The 12146-nt window shown below is 49.9% G+C and overlaps 1 protein-coding gene across 10 annotated transcripts in view; it reads left to right on the forward strand.

The window, feature by feature from the left end:
• Window positions 1-12146, forward strand: part of MAPT (microtubule associated protein tau) — a 99536-nt gene that overhangs the window by 30791 nt on the left and 56599 nt on the right. Inside the window, exon 1 of one of the 10 annotated variants that reach the window (XM_045984603.1) lies at window positions 2032-2254. The exons of the other annotated variants lie outside the window; for them this stretch is intronic. The gene's annotated coding sequence lies outside the window, so the exon portion shown is untranslated. Of the gene's footprint in view, window positions 1-2031; window positions 2255-12146 lie in introns of those variants that run through there. 10 annotated transcript variants of the gene reach the window in all.

Genomic DNA, 12146 nt, shown 5'->3' on the forward strand with positions numbered 1-12146 from the left:
AAACTTAGTCAACTATATCACATGTGAGTAAAAATTATACTTACCAAGCAAAAATAGTACCCTTGGCAGTTCATACTCTGTGTCACTGTTCTAAATTTTATAAACACAAATAAAAACTCCCAAGTGGCCACACGGAATGACCAAAGTAACTCAGCTTCCTGGTGCCCCCGTACTACCAGTGTTCACACTTAACAACCTAATTCCTGAACGTGGAAACATGATCTTAGGGAGGCAGGAGCTGCAACGGTGTCCAAACGCACAATTCGGAACTCCTGAGAACGTTCTCTTGAAACGACCGTGTGTAGCCAACTCCACAGCCCTGGGGGCTGGCTGTGCACTGGGAGTTCTCCAAGTGACTTCGATGGAGAAAACCAGGTTTACGAAAGGACATGCTTTCTCAAGGGCTAATGCAAACCTTACATACATGTTATCCGTGCTCAGTGGCAGTGATGCCGATTGTTTACAACATAGACCAAAGAAACATTTTTCAAGGATGAGTATTTTTATCACTGATGTTGTTGAGGATTGCTGGCACGTGATGCTTGTAAAACCAGGCTGGCTTTTCGTCAGTTTTATTATTAATTTCGGACACTCTACAGTCCGCCCCTTTATTGTTCTGCCATGTGGCAGCTGCTTTTGCTACCTTCCCCCTTGGTCCCCGCATTGTACTCCAGCTCCTTGCCCTGGTGGAGCTGAAGGGAGCTAGTAGAATGTTGCTGGCAGTCCTCCTAAGCCAATGCCTCGTCCGTTTAGGGAAGATGAGGCCACTTGCTGGATCCTTGACCTTCCTTCTGAACAGGAAGGAACTACTCTGTTTGAGGGTCATCTCCCAGCACTCCCAGTGTGTCCATACCTTAAAATGTGTGGGTTTGGTTTTTTTTTTTTGTTTTTGGGTTTTTTTTTTAAGAGATTTATTTATTGGGATTCCTGGGTGGCTCAGTTGGTTAAGCGGCTGCCTTTGGCTCAGGTTATGATCCCAGCATCCTGGGATTGAGTCCCACATCGGGCTCTTTGCTCGGCAGGGAGCCTGTTTCTCCCTCTGCCTCTGGCTGCCACTCTGTCTGCCTGTGCTCCACGCCCCTCTCTCTAACAAAGAGATTTATTTATTTATTTGAGAGAGAGAGAGAGAGTGAGCGCAAGCAGAATGGTAGAGGGAGAGAGAATCCCAAGCAGACTCCCCACGGAGTATGGAGCCTGACATGGGGCTCGATCTCACGACCTGGAGATCATGACCTGAGCCGAGGCCAAGAGTCAGTCAGTCAATTGACCGTGCCACCCAGGCACCCCTCAAAATGTTTTCTTTTTTTTTTTTTAAAGGTTTTTTTTTTTAAGATTTTATTTATTTACTTGACAGAAAGAGATCATAAGTAGGCAGAGAGGCAGGCAGAGAGAGAGGGAAGCAGGCCCCCCGCTGAGCAGAGAGCCCGATGCGGGGCTCGATCCCAGGACCCTGAGATCATGACCTGAGCCGAAGGCAGCGGCTTAACCCACTGAGCCACCCAGGCGCCCCTCAAAATGTTTTCTGATGGAACTTTTGCTCTGTTATATTTACTGCCTTAAAAAGAGAAGCAGTAGATAAGCAAGAACATGTTAGGTTTGAGAAGGTTGAAGTGAGCATTTGGTTTGAAATAAATTCTTGCAGGTTTTTCTTAGGAGGAATGATCTCTCCAGCCATTTGCCCTCAATTGACTCTAAATTCAGAAAGAGGCTTCCATTTGTTGTTAACACTTTGCATTATTGATTTGTTTCTTTCAATGATCATGAGTGATCCCTAGAACATTGAAAAGGGGTGTGTTTGATCTAAGTGATGCATGAATTCTTCTTTTCAGGGAGTAGTTGATACTGTGGGTTTTAATTTAACTTAAAAAGAAAAAAATCACTTTTCTTGGGCAGTTGCCCAAATGATCCCATCAGCCGTTCAGCTGAGACTGTGCCTCCTGCTGGTGCCTCAGTCCCCAGACTTTGGTGATAGTCACCGGCTGGAGACTGGCGAGCACGTGGGTGGGCTGATGGAAAGCCATCAGTTCTCCGGAAAATGGAAGCCTGCTTTCTGAGACTGTGCACGGCGAACGGAGCTCTCTGCTCCGGGAGGCTAATTCCTTGTCTTCCTTTGCTGTTGACCAGCCTGTGTCTTTGGGCAACTTGCTTAGCTTGTCGGTTGCCTTTGCTCAGTTGCCTTCTTACCGGACAGAAAGTGGACCCTGAGCCCAAGAACTTTTTGCATTTTTCTCCTCTTAGAAGGACCTCTGATCCTGTAAGTAATTTAACAACCCCGGGTTAATAATTGGGAGAAGGAAAGGGAGCACGTCTGTTTCGATAAGTATGACCGTTTTTGTCCTCTGGCTGGAAGCGTGACTAGGGAAGGAACTGCCAAGTTACAGACCTCTCTGGGCAAGGTTGCTGTGTCCGGGAGCCCAACAGACATTTGACAATTGCCTGTGGCGGCATGTGCTGAGAATTGTCCCTCCAAAGAGGTCTTTCCATTGCCTCAGGACGCTGGGCATCCCCTGCCTTCACCCCCCTCCCCATCTCTTCTCCTCTCCTTCCTCCCACAGCCCTCCTCCCTCTCCCAAGGCTTTACGCCACTGCTACCTTTTCAGATGAGCAGGTCCTGGCCAGGGCCTCTTCCCGCCTGCATTATGTAACCTACCACTACTTCTGGTCCAAGGATCACCCTGCAGAGGCGGTCAGAGGTGGGCACACAGCCAGAGCCCGTTCACTTACCCCCACGGAACTCAAAGGCTGTGCAGGAATTCAGACTCTGCAAGAATTAGCGGCTCCACCACCAGCCCCAGAGCCAAACCTGCAGGACGCAGGCTTTTCATTCTTTGCTCATTTCTGGCAAACAGGACTGTCCCAGAGCTTGGGGGCTGCTCTGGTTCCTCGGGGGACTCTTCTCCCGACCTTGGCTCAGGGCCTTTCTAGCCGGTGCCTGGACTTAAGTCTCTCTGATCTGGCTTCTCCAAAACGTCTTGTCTCTCAACCATCACCCTCTTGACCATTGGTGCCCCTTTGCCTGATAATGACCCTGTCATCACCCTCTCCAGCCTAGATGAAGGATTTTGTTGCTCCAAGCCTGCCCTCCCTTTGAGTCTTAGCCCCAGGTCAGCTCCCCAGAGCCTTCTCCAGCCTTCTCTACCCGTATCTCCTTTCTGCTGCCGCAGCCTCTGTCTCTTGCTCCTGTTCCATGCTTAGCTCACAGAATCACAGACTCTTCTGGCCTGTGGTCTTAGACTGTATTTATCTCTTTGTCTTCCCTCCCAGATTTGAGAGAGCAGGGAGCACATCGTCCATCCCTTGGTCCAGCCTGGAGCCCCTGAACGTGGTAGACAGCATGTTGAGAATGGAGTTGACTCCTTGGGGTCACTTGGCTCCGAAACTATCCCTGTGTCATTCAGTACTTGTATATGTTCCTCCCTGGCCAGGCTGAAAACACTGAAGGGCGAGGACCGCATCTGCTCCTTTTTCTGGGTCTCTGGTGGGGGCTGGTATGTTCCTGCCTCATAGTCTGCTCGCCGCCCTTGTCCCTGAGGTCCCCCCAGTGGCTCAGCCACGCCTGTGCTGGTGGGTTTGCTGTGTCCTGTTTATACCATCCTCTCCCGGCTTGGCCTGCTCTGTCGCCTGGAGGTATCATGGGGCTGCCCGTGGTAATGGAGGGCCTACATGCATACACGCGTGCACACACACACACACACACACAGAGCCCCTAAGCACAGCATCACTAATGCACCCGTGCACAGCACACAGCTCACGCGCCCGAATCAGCCCGCAAGCTTCCCTCCCTAGTGTGGTGATTGACCAGCCTCTCCCTTCGGAGCCCACTCCTCTCTCTGTCTGTTAATAATAGATGCTTCCTCTAACCTCAGCTCGGCTGCTCTGATTTAAAAGTGATCTTAATGGAAGAGACTAAAGGGTGGGTCTGAATGTGTGCCTTTTAAGCACAAAGCATTTCTTCTTAATTAACGGGCTCCTATCCTTCGATTGGGAAAAGGCCCTCCCCCATCCCATCATTAGCGACCTGCATCCGGACAGCTCCCAAGGCAGGCTGCTGCTCTGAGCTAAGCCCAGGTGTGTTCTTTGAACACCCAGGAGGCTTCGAGAGCCACCTCTGCCATCTGGGCACATGCGGGCCTGGGGTAGGGTAGCAGGGTGAGCCGTGCAGAGCGGTGACTCCCGCTCCCTTCTTCCCACCCGGGAGAGGAGGGCTCTTCCACCCACTTCGCCCTTCGAGGTGCCTCCCTCTTCCGCAAGTGCCCACCCCCATTGCTTCTGTAACTTAGTGCCTTAAGCCAACACCAATGTTGGCTTAAGGAAGTTCTGGGGAGGGTCAGAAGTCTGACACAGGTGTCCCCGGGTTGTCATCAAGGTGTTGGCAAGGGCAGCCCTCCATTCTGGAGGGTCTGGGGGAGAATCTGCTTTCCTGCCTTTTCCAGCCCCTGGAGCCATCTGCATCCTTTGGCTCATGGCCCCGTTGGTCTTCAAAGCCATTGCTGACCAGTTGCGTCTTTCTCATGTCGCACCGCTCTGATACCAACCCTCCTACCTCCATCTTCCACATGGAAGGACCCTTGTAATTATGTTGGGCCCGCCCAGATAATCCAGGATCAGCGCTCTATTTTAACTCAGCTGGTCCACAACCTGAATTCCAACTGCAATCCTACTTCCCTTTTGCCATGTGAAGTGACAGACTCGTAGGTTCTGGGGTTAGGATACTGAACATCTCTGAGAGGCCGTTATTCTGTCTCCCACGTTAACTAAATGCACATGCATAGTTTTACTTAAGAGAAGATTGAATAATTAAACTTTTCAAACCAGACCTGGAACGAGTGGGATAAGTACCTAAATTAGGAAACAAATAATCTGAATCATATTTGATAATACCTTTGGTCACATTGCACTTTTTATTTATTTTTTAACCAGGTTTTCCTAAAGAAGATTGCATCCTGTTAGGGCATCTTCTCTCATTTTTTTTTTTCACTTAAAATAAGTCTTGAGGGGCGCCTGGGTGGCTCAGTGGGTTAAAGCCTCTGCCTTCAGCTCAGGTCATGATCCCAGGGTCCTGGAATAGAGCCCCAAATCTGGCTCTCTGCTCAGCAGGAAGCCTGCTTCCTCCTCTCTCCTCTCTCTCTGCCTGCCTCTCTGCCTTGTGATCTCTGTCTATCAAATAAATAAATAGAATTTTTTAAAAAAATAAGCCTTGAATCACTGGCTCGAGGTGTTTAGACACTCTTGGTCCCTTGAATATTGCTTGTAAGTCAACATGTCACGGCTCCCTGGAAAATGCCGTCCGAACAGTAAACCACAGGAACGAAAAGGAAGGTACAGAGCGCTGTAATTGTAAATGGTCTTCTTCTTGGTTTCTAATTACTCTGCTCTTTCTCTTGAACTGAGGAATTGAAGGGTGACAGCTTCTAAACAGATAATCATGTGATGTGGCTTCATCCTGAGCCCCCAGGGACCCAGTGACAGAACAGGCACAGCTCCTTCCAAAACGTCCCTGGGGCCACATGCGAGAAGAGCCTTGGATTTCATGCATGGCCTGCAGTGGGGACAGTTTGTCTTGATGTGTTCTCTCTGAGCGTGTTTCAGAGTCTCATGTCCTTACTTATCTCCAGTAAAAAGTGAACTGTCCTCTCAGTGAACTCACTTTCTCATGTTTTTGTCCATCGTTGGTTTAGCCTGAAGGAATCAGATGATTCCTCTGCTCCCTGATAGGAAGCACAGATTGAGTGTTGTGATGGGGACTCAGAGAGAACAGTGAGTTATAAAGTCCATGAAATGGGCAAAGACAGCCTGTATGCTACAAGTTTCTGTATTTATGGCGAAGACATTGTGGTATTTTCTAGGTAAACAGAACTGCACTTGACCTGCAGTGTCAAATGCATGGGTTTGATGCTATGGAAAACAATGGTTTTCTGCCTTATTCGGGTTATCTTCAGTGCAATGTCCCCCTGACTTGGGCTTGTATCCTGGCTTCCGCACCAACCGGCTGTGTGACTTTCAGCAAGTTACTTCACCTCTCTGTGCCATAGAGAAGCTGTTTCTTTAAGGTCCCTTCCAAGCTTGAGAACCCAGGATTATATGAATCTGTCCTGGCCAAGCAGGGGCTCCCAGAAAAATGCCTGAAGAACAAGTCTGTTTTGAGGGGGAGGGGAAGTAGGAACAAAAACAGGAGAGACGTTGATGCCAAAGATGACAAACTCAAGGTCATTCCTGGTTAGTCCAACACCCAGCCAACATAAGAGTTACGCATCTCCCTTATTTTGGTCACTTGAGGTTTACAAAGGAGTGGGAGAACTTGAGTGCCTTCTCTGATCACAGGAGAACATTCTCTCTGTTGGGGTGTCAGAGGTACGTCAGTCGCCCAGGGAGCTGGGGTGGCCCACGTGAGAGAACACACTGGCTGTCAGATTTGAAACAGACCATGAGCTGTGAGCCTGGGAAGTGTTAGCGATTAATGTTGACCCATGTCCCCCTTCATCCCACCAAAGCCCATCTCCCTGCCCCACACACTCATTTGTTCAGCAATTTCCTGGGTGCCTTCCTCGTGCCAGGGATGGGCCAGCTGCTGAAGCCACAGTGGTGACGAAGGCGGCATGGCCCTCCCATCCTCAGGGCCTTAACATTCCAGCCCCAGAGCCAAGTAACCAGAGAATCACAGCACCGTGCAACAAGTGTTCATTAGGACACATATAAGGGCTTTGGCAGAGTCAGGAACGGCTGCTTTAAAGTGGTTCTAGGAGCGCTTTGATAAAGCCTGGAGCTTGAGTAGAAGTTAGCCAGACAAAGGGGCAGGAAAGTGGGGGAGAGGGCTTTCCTGGCTGGGAGACCAGCATGGACCAAGGCCCAGATGTGAGGAAGGGTGTAGCAGATCAGGCAGCACCCACCTTCTGACCAAGGGTGGTGAGTGGCTCTCGGTTCACGTTTTTTCATTCATCCAGTTGTGAAGGTATATTGAGCACCTATGCCATACCAAGCAACGAACTAAGAATTGAGTTATTTCCAGTGGTTTAAAAAAACAAATGCAGGGGTGCCCAGGTGGCTCAGTGGGTTAAAGCCTCTGCCTTTGGCTCAGGTCACGATCCCAGGGTGCTGGGATCGAGACCCACATAGGGCTCTCTGCTCAGCAGGGAGCCTGCTTCTCCTCTCTGTCTCTGCCTGCCTCTCTGCCTATTTGTAATCTGTCTGTCAAATAAATAAATAAAATCTTTAAAAAATAATAAAAAAACAAATGCTGGGGTGCCTGGGTGGCTCAGTTGGTTAGGCATCTGCCTTCGGCTCACGTCATGATCTTGGGGTCCTGGAATCAAGCCCCACATCAGGCTCTCTGCTCAGCGGAGAGTCTGTATCTCCCTTTGCCCCTGCCCCTGCTCTTGTGCCCTTCTGCATGCGTTCTCTCTTGCAAAAATAAATAAATCTTTTAAAAAAAGAAATTTAGTTTTCTTTCGTGATGTTTTGAAAACATGATTATTAAGATACATCATTTGCCATAAAACCACCTATTTTAAAGTTCACCTTTCTGCAGTCCAGTGGTTTATACTATTTCTTTATGATTTTGATTCTGATGGTGATTCCTGAGACACAGGGAGGACCCGGAAGCAGCTCAGATCACAGACAGGGGTGACGACACCGGGTCCCACTTCTCTTCCGCTCTCCTGCTCATTGACCAATGGGCATGCAGAGTCTCCCCCTTGGCTTCCACCCCCAGGCTAGCAGGCCTTCTCATTCTCCGAGTAGAATTTAATTTCCTATTATGTTTTCAAGTGTTTTGTACTTCCTCCTTGCCAGCTTTTTCTCTTTCACATGGAAATCTAGTCATTCTCTCCTCTTCCTTCCTGGACTATCATTTCTGTTTCTGAACATAAATGTTGTCCAGGCCTTTCTGCTGGATAATGGACATTTTGTGCCTGACTTTTTCTGAAATATGTTCTTGGAGCCCAGAACCTAAATGGATGCCCCAGCTTCGATTTCCTATCTCTCCCTGATCCAGATTTCTGATGGGTTAGTTTTAATTGATCCGTGTGTTTGTAACCTGGATTGTATCTAGTTCCAAAGTTGTGTCTGAATTCTTACTTTCAAGATAATTTCTTCATTCCATACAATTTTCCGTTTTCTCTGGCTCCAGCTGGATATTCCACGTTGTCGAGCATAATGATTTTATCCAAATCAGGGGGGCATGACCCGGGGTCCCACATTGGGTAATATTTGCATTTCCTTATTCTAATTGAAATGAAACATCTTTTTGATAAATATTGAAACTATTTTGTCAACCTCCAGAGATGCAGCAAAACTCTCTGGTTTCTCCTTTATCTAAAGAGCCTTTATTTTTCTATTCTGACCTAGCCTTGGGATCTTACAGGACATACTTTCACAGGTTACATTTTATGGGGCTCATGGGGTGTAGCTTCGGCTCTCTGGGACTCCTCACATCCCTGCTTCTCTAAATTCCTTTTGGATCAAGGGGAATGTAAATGCAATGAAAAGTGCAGCTCTCTAGTGTGCAGACGCGCCAGCCCTTACCCCTCCCTGGATTTTAGAGAATCACACTTGTGAGGCACCTGCGTCGCTCAGTGGGTTAAAGCCTCTGCCTTCAGCTCAGGTCATGATCCCAGGGTCCTGAGATGGAGCCCTGCATCGCATCGCATCAGGCTTTCTGCTCAGCGGGGATCCTGCTTCCCCACCCCTGCTGCCTGCTTCTCTGCCTACTTGTGATCTCTGTCTGTCAAATAAATAAGTAAAATCTTTAAAAAAAAAAAAAAAAAAGGTATAGAGAATCAATTTGCGATAGGCAAGGATTTGTGTCATCCAAGTCCCACGCCTGGGTATTCGTGGCTCTCTTGTTAAATGTGAACGTGAGTAAGTGTATTCACTAAAAAAAAAAATAAATAAATAACAATTTTAAATTTTTTTAAAAATGTGTAATTGAAAGGCTGCACGGCAGCTGTGAGCAAACCCAAGCCCCGGTCTCATTACCTTCCTCCCAAAATGTTAACGTTCCCATCCAGGGGCCCCCGCTGGCTCCACAGGCCCCCACCCCTGCCCGGTATTTCTGGAGGCACTGCAACGGCCTCAGGTAAGAGTCCCACCTGCACACTGTCACCCTGAGTGGCCTCGGTTTCTGTGGTGGATCACAGAGGGGTCCTGATGCCTGGAATCAATGTTAAATGTCTCGGTGACCTGCCTCTCCAGCCTTGCCAGTGGCTGAGGGCGATTTATGCCACATGGATCAGAGGAAAAGGACATAGCGGGAAAAGTCCTTGACTCTACAAGGGTGTTTGGCGTTGCCAAAACGGTATTTATCGCTTTTTATCAGACTATAAACATAATATGTATTTTTAAAACAATGTAAGACAAAGATGGAGACACCAACAAGAGAAAGTCCCCCTAATTCCATTTCCCTTCCCAGAGAAAACCTCTGTTCAGCCCTCAGGACTTTTTGTCTGCACCCGTGCATATAGATGTTATTTTTTTTATTTCGAAAAATTCTGTACAAGCACATTTCTAAAGCTGCTTTTTTCACTTGGTGATGCAGGGTGGGCCTCTCGCCACGCCAGTGCGTTCCTTTCTCCCCCATCCCTCTTACAAAGGAGTCCGCTTCATGCAGGGTGCCCCAGGACACGATTTTGGCCCCGTCTCCAGGCGTCACGGGACAAGGGGATGATCTCACTGGGTACACCATCTGCCCGGCCTGGCTGGAGGCTGCCCTGGGAGGGCCAAGGGGGCACCACGTGTCAGTAGATCCAAAGTGGGGTGGGGCTCTGTGCCCAGAGTAGCTGTTTGGTCTGCAGATACAAACAGGATGCAGGGAGGTTTGGCTAAATGAACAGGTGATACGGTTGTCACGATAATAACCACAGGGGGCAGTTACAGAGCGTTTTCTGGGAGCCAGGGATGGTTCTAAGCCCCCGATTTCTATGAACTCATTTAACCTCTGTATTTTATGGACAAAGCACTGGAAGCTCCGAGAGGTTGCATGACTTGCCCAAGGTCACCCAGCTAGTAAGTGGCAACCTGGCTCAAGTGTGTGCTTGACGCCCTCGGTGCTGTTCCGTCGTGGACTTTGGCCCCGATGCCTTGTGGGGACACCTTTGTCAAAGGAGGAATTCGGGGACAATGTACCTGCGCTGCTGTGGCATTTCTCCCGTGTGTTAGAAGGACCCTGTTTATTCTCTGTCCTTCTGAGGCAATGCTGAGTTCAGGCCTCTCATTACTGAGGGAGAGCTGCTAATCAGCGACAGCCTTCCGCCACCCTCCTCTCCCCCGCATCCTTCCGAGATGTCCTCAGACTCAAGAAATAGCAAGGAGAACATCTTAAAAATGACCACTTTCCTTCTTTATTCTCTTCCCTCTGTGTCTTCCCTGTTGTTCCCTAATGAAATGTCATAGCAAAAGGAGCCCATTTCTCATCATTCTTTTTTTTTTTTAAGATTTTATTTATTTATTTGACAGAGAGATCACAAGTAGGCAAAGAGGCAGGCAGAGAGAGAGAGGGAAGCAGGCTCCCCATGCAGGGCTCGATTCCAGGACCCCGAGACCACGACCAGAGGCTCAACCCACTGAGCCACGTAGGCACCCCCCATTTCTCATCATTCTTGGCAGCTTCGCCAACTCCAGGCCCCCTCGCGGCTCCTGGGCCTGCTTCCAGCAAACTGAGACTTTGGGGCCACGGTTCGTCCCTCCCCAGTCACCTGCCACATCCTCTCCATGCCTGTACTGGGAGGAAGGGGGACCTCAGACTCCTTAGTTCTGCTTTTGGCATTTACCTTCTCTCCACCTCCTGAGACTTCCCCAGGAGGACCCCCTCATTTCTCCTCTTCTCCCCAGGGTTAATTCAATGCTGCCTCTCACTGCTTTATACCATTACTCCCCCTCCCCTTGGTCTGCAGAGACACAGGCCAAGGCCCTCAGATTGGCCCCTTATCTTATCCCTTCAGGGTAAGCCTCCTCTTCCCCATCTTCAGACACCTTCTCCTTGCTCATACCTCCCCTGTCATCCCCATCCCCTGGTCCCTTACAACAGTCTAGAACATGGCAGTTCCCTAAAGTGCTGTCTCTCCCGTGCATGTTTTCAGTGACCCTCACAGCCACCCCGTGAGACACGTGTCCTCATGCCCCTGTTACAAATGAAGAATCCACGGTACAGAGAGGGCAAGTGACTGGCCCAGGACAGAGCATGCTGCTAGTGGCCCCCACTAATCCCCACTAAGCCTTGAACCTAGGGTTTTTGACTCCACACCAGGTGTCTTTTCCACCCAAATCCATGGAGGGATCTGAGTCGAGAACAAGGGCCCCTCAGGAAGGTGTGGAGCTGATGCCGACCCTCAGGGACCAAAAAGTCAGCCTTCATCCGACTGACAACGCTGGGCTTGACGCGTGTCACAAAGAAGCTGAGGTGGGCACGCCTGGGTGGCTCAGTCGGTTAAGTGTCTGCCTTCAGCTTGGGTCATGATCCCGGGGTGCTGGGATCAAGCCCCATGTCAGGCTCCCCGCGCCTCAGGGAGTCTCCTTCTCCTTCTCCCCCTGCCCCTCCTCCCGACTCATGTGCGCATGCGCTCGTCTCTCAAATGTGTAAATTAAAAAAAAAAAAAAAAAAGAGTTGAGGTTGAGCAACCTCCGGGTGCACCTGTGAGGGTAGACATGAAGAGGGCGTCTCCAGATCTGGAGAGCCCACTTCACAGGAGCACCCTGGGAACGGAGGGGGGAGGGAAGAGCAGCAAGGGACCCTCCTCCAGTCTCCCCTTTGGGCCTAGGATGGAGGGTGCCTCCTCAGACCCTGCTGTGAGGGTGAGGCCTGGCAGTGTTCTCAAAGTGCCTTGAGAAAGGGGTAGCCTGGGTACCTTCCTTCAGTCCCACAAATGGCTAATGGAGGAGCAGGTGCTTCCCAGAACCCATCATGCTCTTCGGCCAGTGGCCCCAGGGTGCTTCTGAGAGGCTTCCCAGCTCCCGAGACATTGCTGAGGCAAGAGCCTGACGGAGGAGGCCCACCCATCAGATGGCGGCGCCATCCTTTCCGAGACCCCACTCTGCCCCGCCCACAGTCAGTTCCTGTGCTTACTCCTGGCCCACTTCCCATTCCTGAGCTGAGCTTTCCAGCAAATCACCACATGCCAGACTCTGTCCCCGGCTCTGCCACTATTTCTAGGTCC

The sequence above is a fragment of the Meles meles genome, chromosome 18 (genome assembly GCF_922984935.1).
Source record: "Meles meles chromosome 18, mMelMel3.1 paternal haplotype, whole genome shotgun sequence".
NCBI lineage: Eukaryota > Metazoa > Chordata > Mammalia > Carnivora > Mustelidae > Meles > Meles meles.